This window comes from Lotus japonicus, chromosome 4 (genome assembly GCF_012489685.1).
Source record: "Lotus japonicus ecotype B-129 chromosome 4, LjGifu_v1.2".
Lineage (NCBI taxonomy): Eukaryota > Viridiplantae > Streptophyta > Magnoliopsida > Fabales > Fabaceae > Lotus > Lotus japonicus.
Genome location: NC_080044.1, coordinates 36,467,790 through 36,482,004, shown reverse-complemented (window position 1 = coordinate 36,482,004; position 14,215 = coordinate 36,467,790). Strand labels below are relative to the sequence as shown.

At 35.7% G+C, this 14,215-nt stretch overlaps 1 long non-coding RNA gene and 2 pseudogenes across 6 annotated transcripts; 1 reads left to right on the top strand and 2 right to left on the bottom strand.

Moving 5' to 3' along the window:
- Positions 1 to 4,810: 4,810 nt before the first annotated feature.
- On the bottom strand, positions 4,811 to 7,637 carry LOC130710222 (probable helicase MAGATAMA 3; annotated as a pseudogene). Its single transcript, XR_009010327.1, has 5 exons — positions 6,344 to 7,637; positions 5,918 to 6,242; positions 5,566 to 5,824; positions 5,266 to 5,484; positions 4,811 to 5,058 (listed from the first exon to the last, which is right to left on the bottom strand). The product of XR_009010327.1 is annotated as a probable helicase MAGATAMA 3 (transcript).
- A 237-nt stretch (positions 7,638 to 7,874) lies between these two features.
- LOC130710224 (uncharacterized) lies at positions 7,875 to 10,865 on the top strand. Of its 5 annotated transcripts, none has more exons than XR_009010332.1 (6): positions 7,875 to 8,569; positions 8,855 to 8,976; positions 9,113 to 9,170; positions 9,371 to 9,953; positions 10,269 to 10,331; positions 10,443 to 10,865. It is a non-coding gene; the product is annotated as an uncharacterized LOC130710224 (long non-coding RNA). The 5 variants fall into 5 exon arrangements; XR_009010330.1 differs by lacking the exon at positions 8,855 to 8,976 and having other exon boundaries at positions 7,884 to 8,569; positions 9,371 to 9,485; positions 9,797 to 9,953; XR_009010331.1 differs by lacking the exon at positions 8,855 to 8,976 and having other exon boundaries at positions 7,886 to 8,569; positions 9,371 to 9,445; positions 9,797 to 9,953.
- Positions 10,866 to 12,631: 1,766 nt separating this feature from the next.
- On the bottom strand, positions 12,632 to 14,065 carry LOC130710223 (glutathione S-transferase U18-like; annotated as a pseudogene).
- Positions 14,066 to 14,215: the final 150 nt, after the last annotated feature.

Below are 14,215 nucleotides of genomic sequence, written 5' to 3'. Positions count from 1 at the left end.
ACTCACAACAAATCTCTTCAATTCTGTTTCGGTAACCACATACCCTGCCCCAGTAACCGGTACCCAACAAAGGTTTCCCCAAGGGAAAAAGCAGCCATAATAGATAATTGTTTTACTGAATCTTGACTATTTAAAAGTTGGATAAGATAATTCTCCATCTTTTTAATAAAGCTTGTAACCTTCTACTTCTTCGCCTTAGTTTCCTTTAATTCAAAAAGATTCAGTGTACACAAGATACATATGATTCACGACAAGCGCAAAAGTGATAGACGAATGAAAAGCAGTAAGAATAAATTATTATTATTATCATTATTTTTCTTAATCTACACCAAGTTATGATTAATTCCATGTTCAAAGTAATAATAGTCCAATAAAAATAGACTTAAGATTTCTTTTCCCTCCATTCCCCTTTAATTCACAACAAATCTCTTCAATTCTGTTGCGGTAACCACATACCCTGCCCCAGTAACCGGTACCCAACAAAGGTTTCCCCAAGGGAAAAAGCAGCCATAATAGATAATTGTTTTACTGAATCTTGATTATTTAAAATTTGGATAAGATAATTCTCCATCTTTTTAATAAAGCTTGTAACCTTCTACTACTTCGCCTTAGTTTCCTTTAATTCAAAAAGAATCAGTGTACACAAGATACATATGATTCACGACAAGCGCAAAAGTGATAGACGAATGAAAAGCCGTAAGAATAAATTATTATTATTATCATTATTTTTCTTAATCTACTCCAAGTTATGATTAATTCCATGTTCAAAGTAATAATAGTCCAATAAAAATAGACTTAAGATTTCTTTTCCCTCCATTCCCCTTTAACTCACAACAAATCTCTTCAATTCTGTTTCGGTAACCACATACCCTGCCCCAGTAACCGGTACCCAACAAAGGTTTCCCCAAGGGAAAAAGCAGCCATAATAGATAATTGTTTCACTGAATCTTGACTATTTAAAAGTTGGATAAGATAATTCTCCATCTTTTTAATAAAGCTTGTAACCGTCTAGTTCTTCGCCTTAGTTTCCTTTAATTCAAAAAGAATCAGTGTACACAAGATACATATGATTCACGACAAGCGCAAAAGTGATAGACGAATGAAAAGCCGTAAGAATAAATTATTATTATTATCATTATTTTTCTTAATCTACTCCAAGTTATGATTAATTCCATGTTCAAAGTAATAATAGTCCAATAAAAATAGACTTAAGATTTCTTTTCCCTCCATTCCCCTTTAACTCACAACAAATCTCTTCAATTCTGTTTCGGTAACCACATACCCTGCCCCAGTAACCGGTACCCAACAAAGGTTTCCCCAAGGGAAAAAGCCGCCATAATAGATAATTGTTTTACTGAATCTTGACTATTTAAAAGTTGGATAAGATAATTCTCCATCTTTTTAATAAAGCTTGTAACCTTCTACTTCTTCGCCTTAGTTTCCTTTAATTCAAAAAGATTCAGTGTACACAAGATACATATGATTCACGACAAGCGCAAAAGTGATAGACGAATGAAAAGCAGTAAGAATAAATTATTATTATTATCATTATTTTTCTTAATCTACACCAAGTTATGATTAATTCCATGTTCAAAGTAATAATAGTCCAATAAAAATAGACTTAAGATTTCTTTTCCCTCCATTCCCCTTTAATTCACAACAAATCTCTTCAATTCTGTTGCGGTAACCACATACCCTGCCCCAGTAACCGGTACCCAACAAAGGTTTCCCCAAGGGAAAAAGCAGCCATAATAGATAATTGTTTTACTGAATCTTGATTATTTAAAATTTGGATAAGATAATTCTCCATCTTTTTAATAAAGCTTGTAACCTTCTACTACTTCGCCTTAGTTTTCTTTAATTCAAAAAGAATCAGTGTACACAAGATACATATGATTCACGACAAGCGCAAAAGTGATAGACGAATGAAAAGCTGTAGGAATAAATTATTATTATTATCATTATTTTTCTCAATCTACACCAAGTTATGATTAATTCCATGTTCAAAGCAATAATAGTCCAATAAAAATAGACTTAAGATTTCTTTTCCCTCCATTCCCCTTTAATTAACAACAAATCTCTTCAATTCTGTTGCGGTAACCACATACCCTGCCCCAGTAACCGGTACCCAACAAAGGTTTCCCCAAGGGAAAAAGCAGCCATAATAGATAATTGTTTTACTGAATCTTGATTATTTAAAATTTGGATAAGATAATTCTCCATCTTTTTAATAAAGCTTGTAACCTTCTACTTCTTCGCCTTAGTTTTCTTTAATTCAAAAAGAATCAGTGTACACAAGATACATATGATTCACGACAAGCGCAAAAGTGATAGACGAATGAAAAGCTGTAGGAATAAATTATTATTATTATCATTATTTTTCTCAATCTACACCAAGTTATGATTAATTCCATGTTCAAAGCAATAATAGTCCAATAAAAATAGACTTAAGATTTCTTTTCCCTCCATTCCCCTTTAATTAACAACAAATCTCTTCAATTCTGTTGCGGTAACCACATACCCTGCCCCAGTAACCGGTACCCAACAAAGGTTTCCCCAAGGGAAAAAGCAGTCATAATAGATAATTGTTTTACTGAATCTTGACTATTTAAAATTTGGATAAGATAATTCTCCATCTTTTTAATAAAGCTTGTAACCTTCTACTTCTTCGCCTTAGTTTCCTTTAATTCAAAAAGAATCAGTGTACACAAGATACATATGATTCACGACAAGCGCAAAAGTGATAGACGAATGAAAAGCTGTAGGAATAAATTATTATTATTATCATTATTTTTCTCAATCTACACCAAGTTATGATTAATTCCATGTTCAAAGCAATAATAGTCCAATAAAAATAGACTTAAGATTTCTTTTCCCTCCATTCCCCTTTAACTCACAACAAATCTCTTCAATTCTGTTGCGGTAACCACATACCCTGCCCCAGTAACCGGTACCCAACAAAGGTTTCCCCAAGGGAAAAAGCAGCCATAATAGATAATTGTTTTACTGAATCTTGACTATTTAAAATTTGGATAAGATAATTCTCCATCTTTTTAATAAAGCTTGTAACCTTTTTGTTCTTTGCCTTAGTTTCCTTTAATTCAAAAAGAATCAGTGTACACAAGATACATATGATTCACGACAAGCACAAAAGTGATAGACGAATGAAAAGCAGTAAGAGCTTGTAACCTTCTACTTCTTCGCCTTAGTTTCCTTTAATTCAAAAAGAATCAGTGTACATAAGATACATATGATTCACGACAAGCGCAAAAGTGATAGACGAATGAAAAGCAGTAAGAATAAATTATTATTATTATCATTATTTTTCTCAATCTACACCAAGTTATGATTAATTCCATGTTCAAAGCAATAATAGTCCAATAAAAATAGACTTAAGATTTCTTTTCCCTCCATTCCCCTTTAACTCACAACAAATCTCTTCAATTCTGTTGCGGTAACCACATACCCTGCCCCAGTAACCGGTACCCAACAAAGATTTCCCCAAGGGAAAAAGCAGCCATAATAGATAATTGTTTTACTGAATCTTGACTATTTAAAATTTGGATAAGATAATTCTCCATCTTTTTAATAAAGCTTGTAACCTTCTACTTCTTCGCCTTAGTTTCCTTTAATTCAAAAAGAATCAGTGTACACAAGATACATATGATTCACGACAAGCGCAAAAGTGATAGACGAATGAAAAGCAGTAAGAATAAATTATTATTAATTCATTATTTTTCTCAATCTACACCAAGTTATGATTAATTCCATGTTCAAAGCAATAATAGTCCAATAAAAATAGACTTAAGATTTCTTTTCATTCCATTCCCCTTTAACTCACAACAAATCTCTTCAATTCTGTTGCGGTAACCACATACCCTGCCCCAGTAACCGGTACCCAACAAAGGTTTCCCCAAGGGAAAAAGCAGCCATAATAGATAATTGTTTTACTGAATCCTGACTATTTAAAATTTGGATAAGATAATTCTCCATCTTTTTAATAAAGCTTGTAACCTTCTACTTCTTCGCCTTAGTTTCCTTTAATTCAAAAAGAATCAGTGTACACAAGATATATATGATTCACGACAAGCGGAAAAGTGATAGACGAATGAAAAGCTGTAGGAATAAATTATTATTATTATCATTATTTTTCTCAATCTACACCAAGTTATGATTAATTCCAGAATCTCACCATCAACATCTCTTTGATATCATCCCAAAAACTATAAATAGATTTTCAATATAGCTCTCATTGCTTTTGCCCAGTTTGGTAGAGCTTATTTGAGCTTATCTGATAGCATAAACTCTTATGTCATTGTTTGGGAGAGCTTATGCAAACAGCTTATGGCCTACCATAAGCTGTTTGAGCTTATTTTCATAAGCTATTCAGGATAGCTTATGAAAAAGAGCTTAAGCTTATATATAGCTTATATTCGATTTATTTCAATAAATATTTTAAAATAACTTATGAGTAAGCGCTTATGTCATAAGTTTTTATGACCATAAGCGCTTAATTAAGGTGTGTTTCCAAATGGGGTCTTGGCATTTTTCTTATTTTCAATATTTCTTTTTTGTATCTTGTTTTGGGCTTCTACATGGGCCTCACGAGTTTTAGGTTTGGGCCTGGGCCATTGATGTTGTTTTGAGATTGTATTCCGACCGACACGATACGAGATGGAGAAATTGGGCTTACCGTCTGGACCCAATTAGATTAGCGGTTTTTATCGTGTGGCATTCCACTTTGACAAAAAAAAGCCTAACCCACTTGACCATTTTAGGCGTCATTTTAGATGCTTTAAGTTTTTGCGAGTTTGGAGAAACACTCTCTCTCTCTAATAAAGAGATATAGAGTGTTCAATTTTTTTTAAAACAAAAACCTTGAAAGGGGAATTAAGTTTACTACATTGCAAAATGCTATCACAACTTTCAGTTCATTGCGCAAAGATTGAAAATCTAAAAATGCTCCTCAGGATTCCATGTCCATAGTGGTCTTAACACCTCTTCACTTTAAGTTCACCAGAGAGAGACTCACATTATCACCTCCTTGCTTTCCGAGGCCTGTAAAAAACAAATACCACAGATTAGTGCATGTTTGAAGATCCGGTAGGTTACAATTATAAAGTTCATTTATACAGCAAACTAACAAACAGAAATGCTATCATCACCTTTTTAAGTACACTCTTCAAAACACACACATATATATATATATATATGTGTGTGTGTGTGTGTGTGTGTGCATTGTTATTGTATTATGGTTCGACATACCTGGAAGACCTCTCCCCTAGATTCAGTTTCTTAAACATCGACTCAGATTCTTCAAGTAGTTGAAGCTCAAAAACAACATCCTCAATAACCCGAGCCAGTTTATTGTCCTTATCGGCTGTATGGAAACAATCTCTTTTCTTAGCATCAAGAACTACCTGCTTCCACACTGTGTCACTGCTAACCAGTGTTGCCGCATTTCCTAATATCCAAAGGCTATATCTGCACAAGCATAAACCCATTTTTCAATCAACTTGGAAGTTGCAGCATAACAAAACCACATAAACATCAAATATCACATACCTAGCCCTAGTCATAGCAACATTTGCTCTTTGTCTATTGGAAAGAAACCCCACTTTTCCACTAGGATTAGATCTCACAGTAGAAATTATTATAACATCCTGTTCCCCTCCTTTAAATCCATCAACCGAACGAACACTGACAGAGAAGTCAGGATCAGAAACTGAAATGTGGTGCTTAATTTTCTGTTGGATTTCATAAACTTGAGAATTATAGGGAGATATAATTCCAATGCTAATTTTCTTCCTAGTCCTCATAAACTCTGGCAAAACAAAATAGAACAATGTTACTCATATCCATGCATTATTGAAGCTGAAGATTTCTTATAAAGTTACAGCACATATATAAAACTAACATTTTTTATGGCTTCCAATTATCTCAGAAATAACTGCAGCTTCAACCTGGTTCTTCAAACTGTGCTCACGACCAAACTGTTCTTTCCCCTTTGCTATATGGATAAAAGAATAAGAACCAAACATTTCACCTTCAAGGAAACTTCTATTATAGCTTTCTCCCTTGACAGTGGGGGCATCAGTAAGTTTTTCATCATAAAACTCTTTGCATGGGAATAAGCTAATGGATGGATGCACCCGATACTGAACATTAAGCATATGCTTCTTGTAACCTAAGAGCACCAACCTCTCAAACAAACTTCTTCCAAATTCAGCATTATCTGCAGTCTAAAAATTTAATGATTTTAAGCATGTTAGATAGCAATCTTTCATGATGGCAGGGAATCTATAATTAAAATTACAAAAAAAGCAATGCTTAAGTTAAGTACCCTGCTTTTAACCAATGCTGGAAGCTGTTTCTCATCACCTATTAGGATGCAATGGTGGAGACCTGGAAGCTGCAATGGAATGGTCGATTCACATTCCTTTAATTGAGCTGCTTCATCAACTACTAGAAATTGCACTGATCTCATCCGTTCTGTGTATAGTTTAACAGAGCTTGATGTAGTGCATAAAATTATGCATGCAATGGACAAGCAAAAATTTTCTACATCGCCTCTCCAAGAATACTCAGGAAGGGAAATTGACTCAGAAAGTGAATTTAGTAGGCTAAGGCACTCATTTCTTTTGAAGCTTGACCATCCCAGGGAAACCAGAATGCTTTCTTCATCACTATCATCGTCATTTTGATTGAATTGAACTTGACTCAAGGAAATTTCAAGAGACCTTAACAAATCCAGAACTCTAAACATTACCTTCACCGTTTCAAGTGCAATGATATATGTTGGTAAGTGGATATACACAAGCCTACTATGAAAGAGACATCCAGAAACCAATTAAATCACAAAATGGAAGTTCCTGGTATTATGTAATAATCAAAAGAATCAAGCAGGTATATTCAAAATAAGTTAATGGAACACATGAGGAAAGAAAAGAGAGCACCAAATATATGAGAAAGGAGAAAATCCAGGTTCAGAAGAATGGCACTTCAGCAACACAAGCCTTTTTTCCAATTTTCCAGAGTTGAAGACTCCAAACTGCCTCAGAGGGCGTCCCATTCACCTCGCTGCTTCAGCCTCTTCGTGCCGTGACGGAGCAGCCTCGAAGCAACATCAGGACCGCGTCGGAGCAGCGCCAGAACCGCCTCAGATCTACGCCAGCGATCGTGCAGTGGTGGTCCTACACGCCGGAAGTTCGAGAGAGAGGACAATGGAACTATTAGCAACAGGATTAAAAATGAGGAGGACGTGGTGGTGCGGTGGAGTTCGAAGGAACGGTTCTGGAATTGGTTGAGGAAAGTGATGTGGTTATGGAGTTGGGAAGAGGATGGTGATGCGATTTTGAACAGAGGAGAGGAGTGGTGAGTTCGACGGTAGTTTGGAGAAGAAATGGAGGTGGTGAGTTCGACGGCTATGGAAGAGAGGATGGAGATGGCTAGGGTTTGATGCAAATCGAAAAAGGAGCAACTAACCAGATTTAGAGCCAACGACGGGTGGAGGCCGTAGGGACGACAGAAGACGGCGGAGAGGAATCGGAGTTGCAGAGTTTCAGAAGGAGGACACAGGAGTTGCTCAGATGAAGAAAAATGAGTTGCAGAAGGGATGAGGTGGGGAATGAGGTGGAGGAGGGGGATAATGGAGGAGGGGTATAAGGGTAATAATCCAAAAGATAAAAAATACAGAGGGATATAATGGTAATATGAGAAAGGGATATAATGGTAATATGGGAAGGGATATAATGGTAACTTATCCTAGATTATTTACAACCATTCATTTATTTTTGAGTTTTTAATTATTTTTCCTAATTTTCTGTGGCCTAAAAAGCTGGTGCAAGTTGGTGCAAGTTGCACCACCTAGGTAGGTGGTTCACCCTAGCCTTCAGAAGAGAACATAAATTTTGAATTTTCTTTTCTGTTTCCAAGTTCTCTTTATTCATTCACCTCCTGTTTCCACTCACCTCCTCGGTTCACCCACTAGTGCTCCACAACATATTATTTTTCAAATTCTGCTCAAATTCCAAATTCAGTCACCCTCCACAATATCATCCTTTCACCTCACACCGTCTTCTTATTCCTCTTCATCTCTTTCCCTATTTCTTCTATCTTCATTTTCCAAGCACATCTGGCCATAGCTCACTCCTCCTCCGCTCTATAGTATCCCATAACCAGAAGTCGTCTTCTTCCTCGAGAGCCACTACTTATACCTCGCCGCTGGCGTTCCCCCCGCCTATACGACACCCCCATAGCCGCGGTCGTCGCAGTTTCATCCTCCGAGCCACAATCGCTCGAATTCTACTCCTCTCCCTCCCTGTTGCGTTCACCGTCCCTCTCCTGCTCTCGCGCCCTTTACGAGCTCCGATCCCAAAGGTCCCTCGGCTAGAAACCCTCCTCCTCCTCCAACGGAACCCGCTGTCGTGGATTCCGACTCAGAGTTGGAGAAATTGGAGTCTGATTTGAATGGAATGGCGCACAAGATTCTGAAATTGGAGCTTCCAAAAACCCTCTGGAGTTGATGGTGTTTGCTCATTCATGACCTTTCTCTCAGATTGCGCACAAGGTAATTTTCCCTTTTACTTCCCAGATCAATTTTTTATTTCCTCTCAGATTGTGGTTTCATTCCATGGGGGATTTGTTGGTGGAGGCTGAACAAAGGGGGTTGGGCGTGGCTCTCTAAGAATAGGAAGAAAAAATATCTCTTTGTCTTTGCTGATTCATAGCTTGAAATTAGCTTCTGAACACACTTGATCTGATATAATCATGTGATGGTAACTCAAATTAGCTTCTGAGCCAACACTTTATGTTCTGTGTTTTTCAATCATGCTTAATTTATTTTGTCATGCAGCATAAATTGATAATTATATGCTGGGTTGTGGCTCATTTAACTGCAAAATTGTTTTGGTTCATCTGTTATCTGAACTCAACATGTGATCAGATTGTTTACATGTTTAATACATTAATACATAGGTATGAAAGTTATATGCTTCTTCTGATTTTTTAAGTATTGAAATCAAGTTTTACTATTCTTTCTTAAAAAAAAATCTTTACTTTCATAGATTGATATCCTTTCTTTGATCTAAATCATATTATTTGTATTTCCCAGGCTATGCTAAGGAGGTTTGACAAGGTTCTAATTAAATGGGCGTTTTGCCTCTGTTTGGGTAGGCTCTATTCGAATCTCTCGATCTCTTCCTTTTCTCCTTTGTTCTTCTCTTTCGGAACTCTCCTCACCAATATATCATTTTTAACTTTATCTTCTTCTTTCATTTTGAATTTTGATTGCTACATTCTTCATCATTTTTATCTTTTCTAATTTTTCAATTTTATTTCTTCATCATTTTCGGTCGTTCGGGTGCAACAGGAAGTGAATGTTGCGGCTATTGTTGCAGAGAATAAGCAATCAGCAGAGGAACGGAAAGAACCTTTCTTAGTTCGAGTAATTTGGGGAATTGCAATGAACCAATTGTTGATGTTTTGTATTGCTCCTAATTTTTTAATGTGTTTCTCACTCCCATTCTGATGCATTCTTTTCCTTCTTGAAATTACATTCTTTTGTTCTTCATGTATAGTACATTGGCATAGGACGCCAATGTATTCTACTAACTAGCTGATAGATAAGTGTATTTCCTAGCTGAATAGATAAGTGTATTTCATAAATACATGGTGTGTAGGATTGCTTCACAAGTCTTCTTGCTTACTTTGGGTTCCTTTTCCTTCAAGTTTTTTTGATGTAATTCCGGGCATGTTTTTTACAATTGTGTAATTGAGGTTACTATTGATTATGCAGGTATTGGAACTTCTCTGTGGTAGAGAACATAAAGAGGGGATGGCGGGATCTAATTGTCCAATGGAATAATATTTCAACTATGGCTGCGAGCAGGTGATGAGGATGGCCATGTCTGCATATCCCTACTATATTAGAAGCTTCCATATGTATATACAAGGTGTGGTTCCATATGTATAAAAAAGGTGTGGTTAAATGGAGGTGTTAATAACTCAAAGACCAACTTGATTTGTGTTTTCTCAATGAACTCTTTTTTTTTACCCCATTCTCACTTCCTTCTTCAATATCACATTTTTTGCTTCATTCTAGGACTGTGAAATAATGGAAATTCATTCTTCAATGGATCAATGTAAATAATTGAGAATACTTAAGTTTGCAATGGATCAATGTAAATAATTGAGAAAACTGAAGTACGTTGATTTAGTTCTCTATTTCCCAGCCACTCAACTTCATTCTTATATTCTTCCATATTTAGGTGGTGAAAAGGATCTTGAAGGGGAAGAAGATTGGAGCATGTATTTAGTAGACAGTGTAAAGGGTATGTGTTTAACTATACTTTCATTTTTTGTTCATCTAATTCCTTTAAGAGAAATTTGTCATCCATTCCATACCTTATTAAAATGTGTTGTTGTGTGGAATCCTAATGCAGAATGGAGTGATGTTTAAGCATATGGTTTCACTAGAAAGATGAACTGGACATGATTCTATAAAGAAGGAAGTGGCTTGACCACGCTTGACCAAACTTGAATGAATGTATTTTCCACATAGTATGCTTCACAAGAAATCCGAGAATGAAGTGCGCTTACTACTATGAAAGAGTTGCTTGACCTATTTGAATTCCTCCCTTATGATTAAGAGCTCTATGTTTGGAGATTGTCTTGGCTATATGAAAACATTGTGCCTAAGTCTCTACTTCAAACATTGTGCCCTACCTTATATTATACGAGGTTTAGAAATATAAGTCTACATGATGTTGTTTCCTTTTGCTGACAGACAAAGTTTCTTGCTGTATGATGCTTTGTTTGAACTTACTTTGGTTGTTGCTGCCCACACATGGTGTTGTTCACTGTTATTTTTAGTGCTTTCTCTTATGTAGCTTTTTCCTTTTTTTCAAATTACTGTTTCCCTTTCTTAGTTGTAGTTTTTTATCAGTTCACTGGGGGGAACTTTGTCCCCAAGAGTTCTTTATTAATATCATATTTCACTTTTCAAAAAAGAAAACGTTTTCATGAATATTATAAAATATTTAAAAAATCAAATTTAATTATGTAATCTTTTTTGCGTTGTTAGTGCATAGTAATTGACTCTTGAGTTTTTAGATAATTATTTTAATTAATTCGTTAGTAAAAATTCATTTTCATATAATTAAAGTTCTTTTTTGTACGGGATGTACATTTAATCACCAAGAGGTATGTACCGAAAAAAATCATCAAGAGGTTTAGGGTTTTGTCCCATTCCTCACAAAGATAGAAAATATTCAAGCAAACTCTCAACATGTAGACAAGTCAATGCCTAAACCCTAGAGAGCACTTGGGTTTCGGCCAAGCATCCATAATACATCAATTAATCATGCTTTTTCACATATCAAATAGTAATAATCAGTAACTTACCAAGTTTCAACAATTAGTCAAGAAGATAAGGAAAAGTCGCCTAAACCCTAGGAAATAGGGTTCGGCCGTACCATGTATAGGTGTAGGGTTTTCCAAAACTTGTTATCATGCTTAATCATGCATCACATACAAAAACCAGCAAGCTTTTCATGCATAAGCATCATCATACAACTCATTCTAACACATGTTATTGATTATCAACTTAGATCCACACATATATGACAAGTTTAGCAAGGTTTTGGTCTAATAATTCTCATAAATCATGGCATCACTCAATTAGGGAGAATAAAACAGAAGTATAACCTTAAAACATGTTCCAAAGAGAGACTCAATTCATCATATAAGCGTTTCACAAATTTCAGAAGCAACCAAGCATCATCACAAGCAAGTTTTTCATGCATACAAGCCAAACATGCTTCACAAAGGCCTAGACTCTACCCAAGATTGGAAAAGCCCTCACCTTTTCCTAGAGAGTTGAAGGAAAAGATGAATCGTTGAAGAAGATGATCAACTCTCCTCCCTTGCCTTGCTCTCTCACGAATCTCCTTCTTCTCCCTTGATTTGCTCCTTCATAAAGACTAGCCATTAAGTGGAAAAGAAAGAAAACCACCTTCCCTCCTCCTTCTCCAAGCTTGGCCGCCCACCACATACTACTATGATCAGATTTTCACACAAGAAAACCATCAAACACAAAACAAGGTTGTTTTTAGGTGATTAGGTGCATTAATCACAAAAAAATCTCTTCTTAATGCACCATAAAAACCCCAATTTGAAATTCAAAAACCATTTTCTCCTTCCTCCCTCCAAATATTAGACCAGCCCTCATAAATGCTCCAGAAAATAATTTTGAAAATGTTTATTTAATAAATCATAGGTTTTAAAATAATTAAATACATTTTATTTAAATAAAAACCCATTTTTATTTAAATAAAACTCTAAAAAATAGAAGAAATGAATATTCCCTCATGGAATATTTTAGAAATATATCCAGCACCTCCTCATGAGGTGTGGCCCGCGAAATCGTTCTCGTCGACTCGATTCGCCAACTCATCGCCGATGTCGGGCCGATTTTGACCTAAATGTCGTCGGAAAATAACTCTAGCAATATTACAGTCAAAACGACCGTAGTGACGAGTACATCGTCATCTAGATATTGTTAAGGTCTAATAATGTCCCTAATAAAATAATTGTCATTAATAAGGCATCATATCACATATAACACAAACAATTCCCAGAATATTATTTAATATTATTATTAAAATAATATGCCCTAAAACGGGGTCTTACACATCGCACGGGTAAAAACACTAGTGAGAGTACAGACCAAAGGAACAAAAGAGAGAAGAGAAGAAAATTAAGGGCAACTGGAAGGGAAACAAACACATACCACACGAGGATCACTTTTATCTTTTCACCTTATTCATGATACAACAAGATCGATCACTTGCACTCATAACTATATTTCTTACCAAGTTCAGCTCTCCATTTGATCCGAAAAGCCCTAGAAAGCTTAACGACTCTATCAGTCTCAGGTATAATCCCCTTGACAGCAGGGTCAGCAACAAACCTTTCAACGCATTTAACCAAAGCTGGAACTTTCCTTTCATACTCTTGTTCTATGGCATTGAGCCACCCCAGGAAGCTCCCAAAAGCAATATCAAGGTACCCAATTTTATCTCCACCGAAAAAGGCCTTTTCTTTACAGCATTTGACGAAAGCATCCTCCATATTTTCAAGCACTACATCCAATATATCATAGTATGGCTTCCTTTCTTCCTCATCAACGGTTACAATGGTTTCTATCGTAGGAAACCACTAGAACATGTTTCAAAAGCAAAATCAAGTCTTTAGAACCAATTCTACTAGGTGAAAGTCAATTCTACGGGTGTACCAGTAAATTTGAATCAATTCTACAAAATCAAGTCTACTTGCCGGAACAAATAGTTGTTTATGCGTTAAAACATAATCAATTCTAATATTTGACAAGTGCATTTCATAACATACCATACAAAACTCAACTTTTCCATAAAGGTACTCAAACATAAATCAAATTCAAGGGTTGTGCACCGTTTGTTTACCCATAAACATTCAATTGATTTCCGCCAAATCAGAAACTATGTTTTTCATTAAATTAAAATTAAAAATGAATGTAATTGTTCATGGCATAATAATGTGATTGAATGTCCACGTAACATGCATATCATTAAACTCAATTAAAATTTAATTCTAAATTAAGTAAAATAAATTATGGCTAAATACAAAGAAAAGAAGAAGAAAAAAAAGTTACCTTATCGTGTATGTAAGCAACCCAGAACCTAGCAACTGCTCGATCATAAGCATCGGAGGGGAGAATAGAAGGGCCAGTAGACCAAGTTTCATCTATGTACTCAATTATGAGCATGGACTCACAGATTGGTTTGCCATGGTGGATGAGAACACTTTGGCATAAACAGGGTTGGATTGAAGAAGAAGGTTGCTTTTGGGGGAGAACGTTTCGTGCTCTTCAAGGTTTTCATATTCAAGGGATTTGATTCTGAGGGCAATCTTCACCCTAATCACGTACGGACTCGACCATTTACCAATAAGCTTCAGCTCACTGTTCGTCATGGAAACAGAAAGGGGAGATCTATGAATTGACGGTCAATGTGTTGAACAAAGATTCATAAATGTCCCTAATTGAATATACCGTGGAACTTCACTTACACCGGGTTTCTATATAAATATAAAAGACATTAAAAAAATAAGGATTTATCATCTTCATTCCTTTTATTTCTTTTGTCATTTTTACAATTTCAAAGAAACTATTAAATTA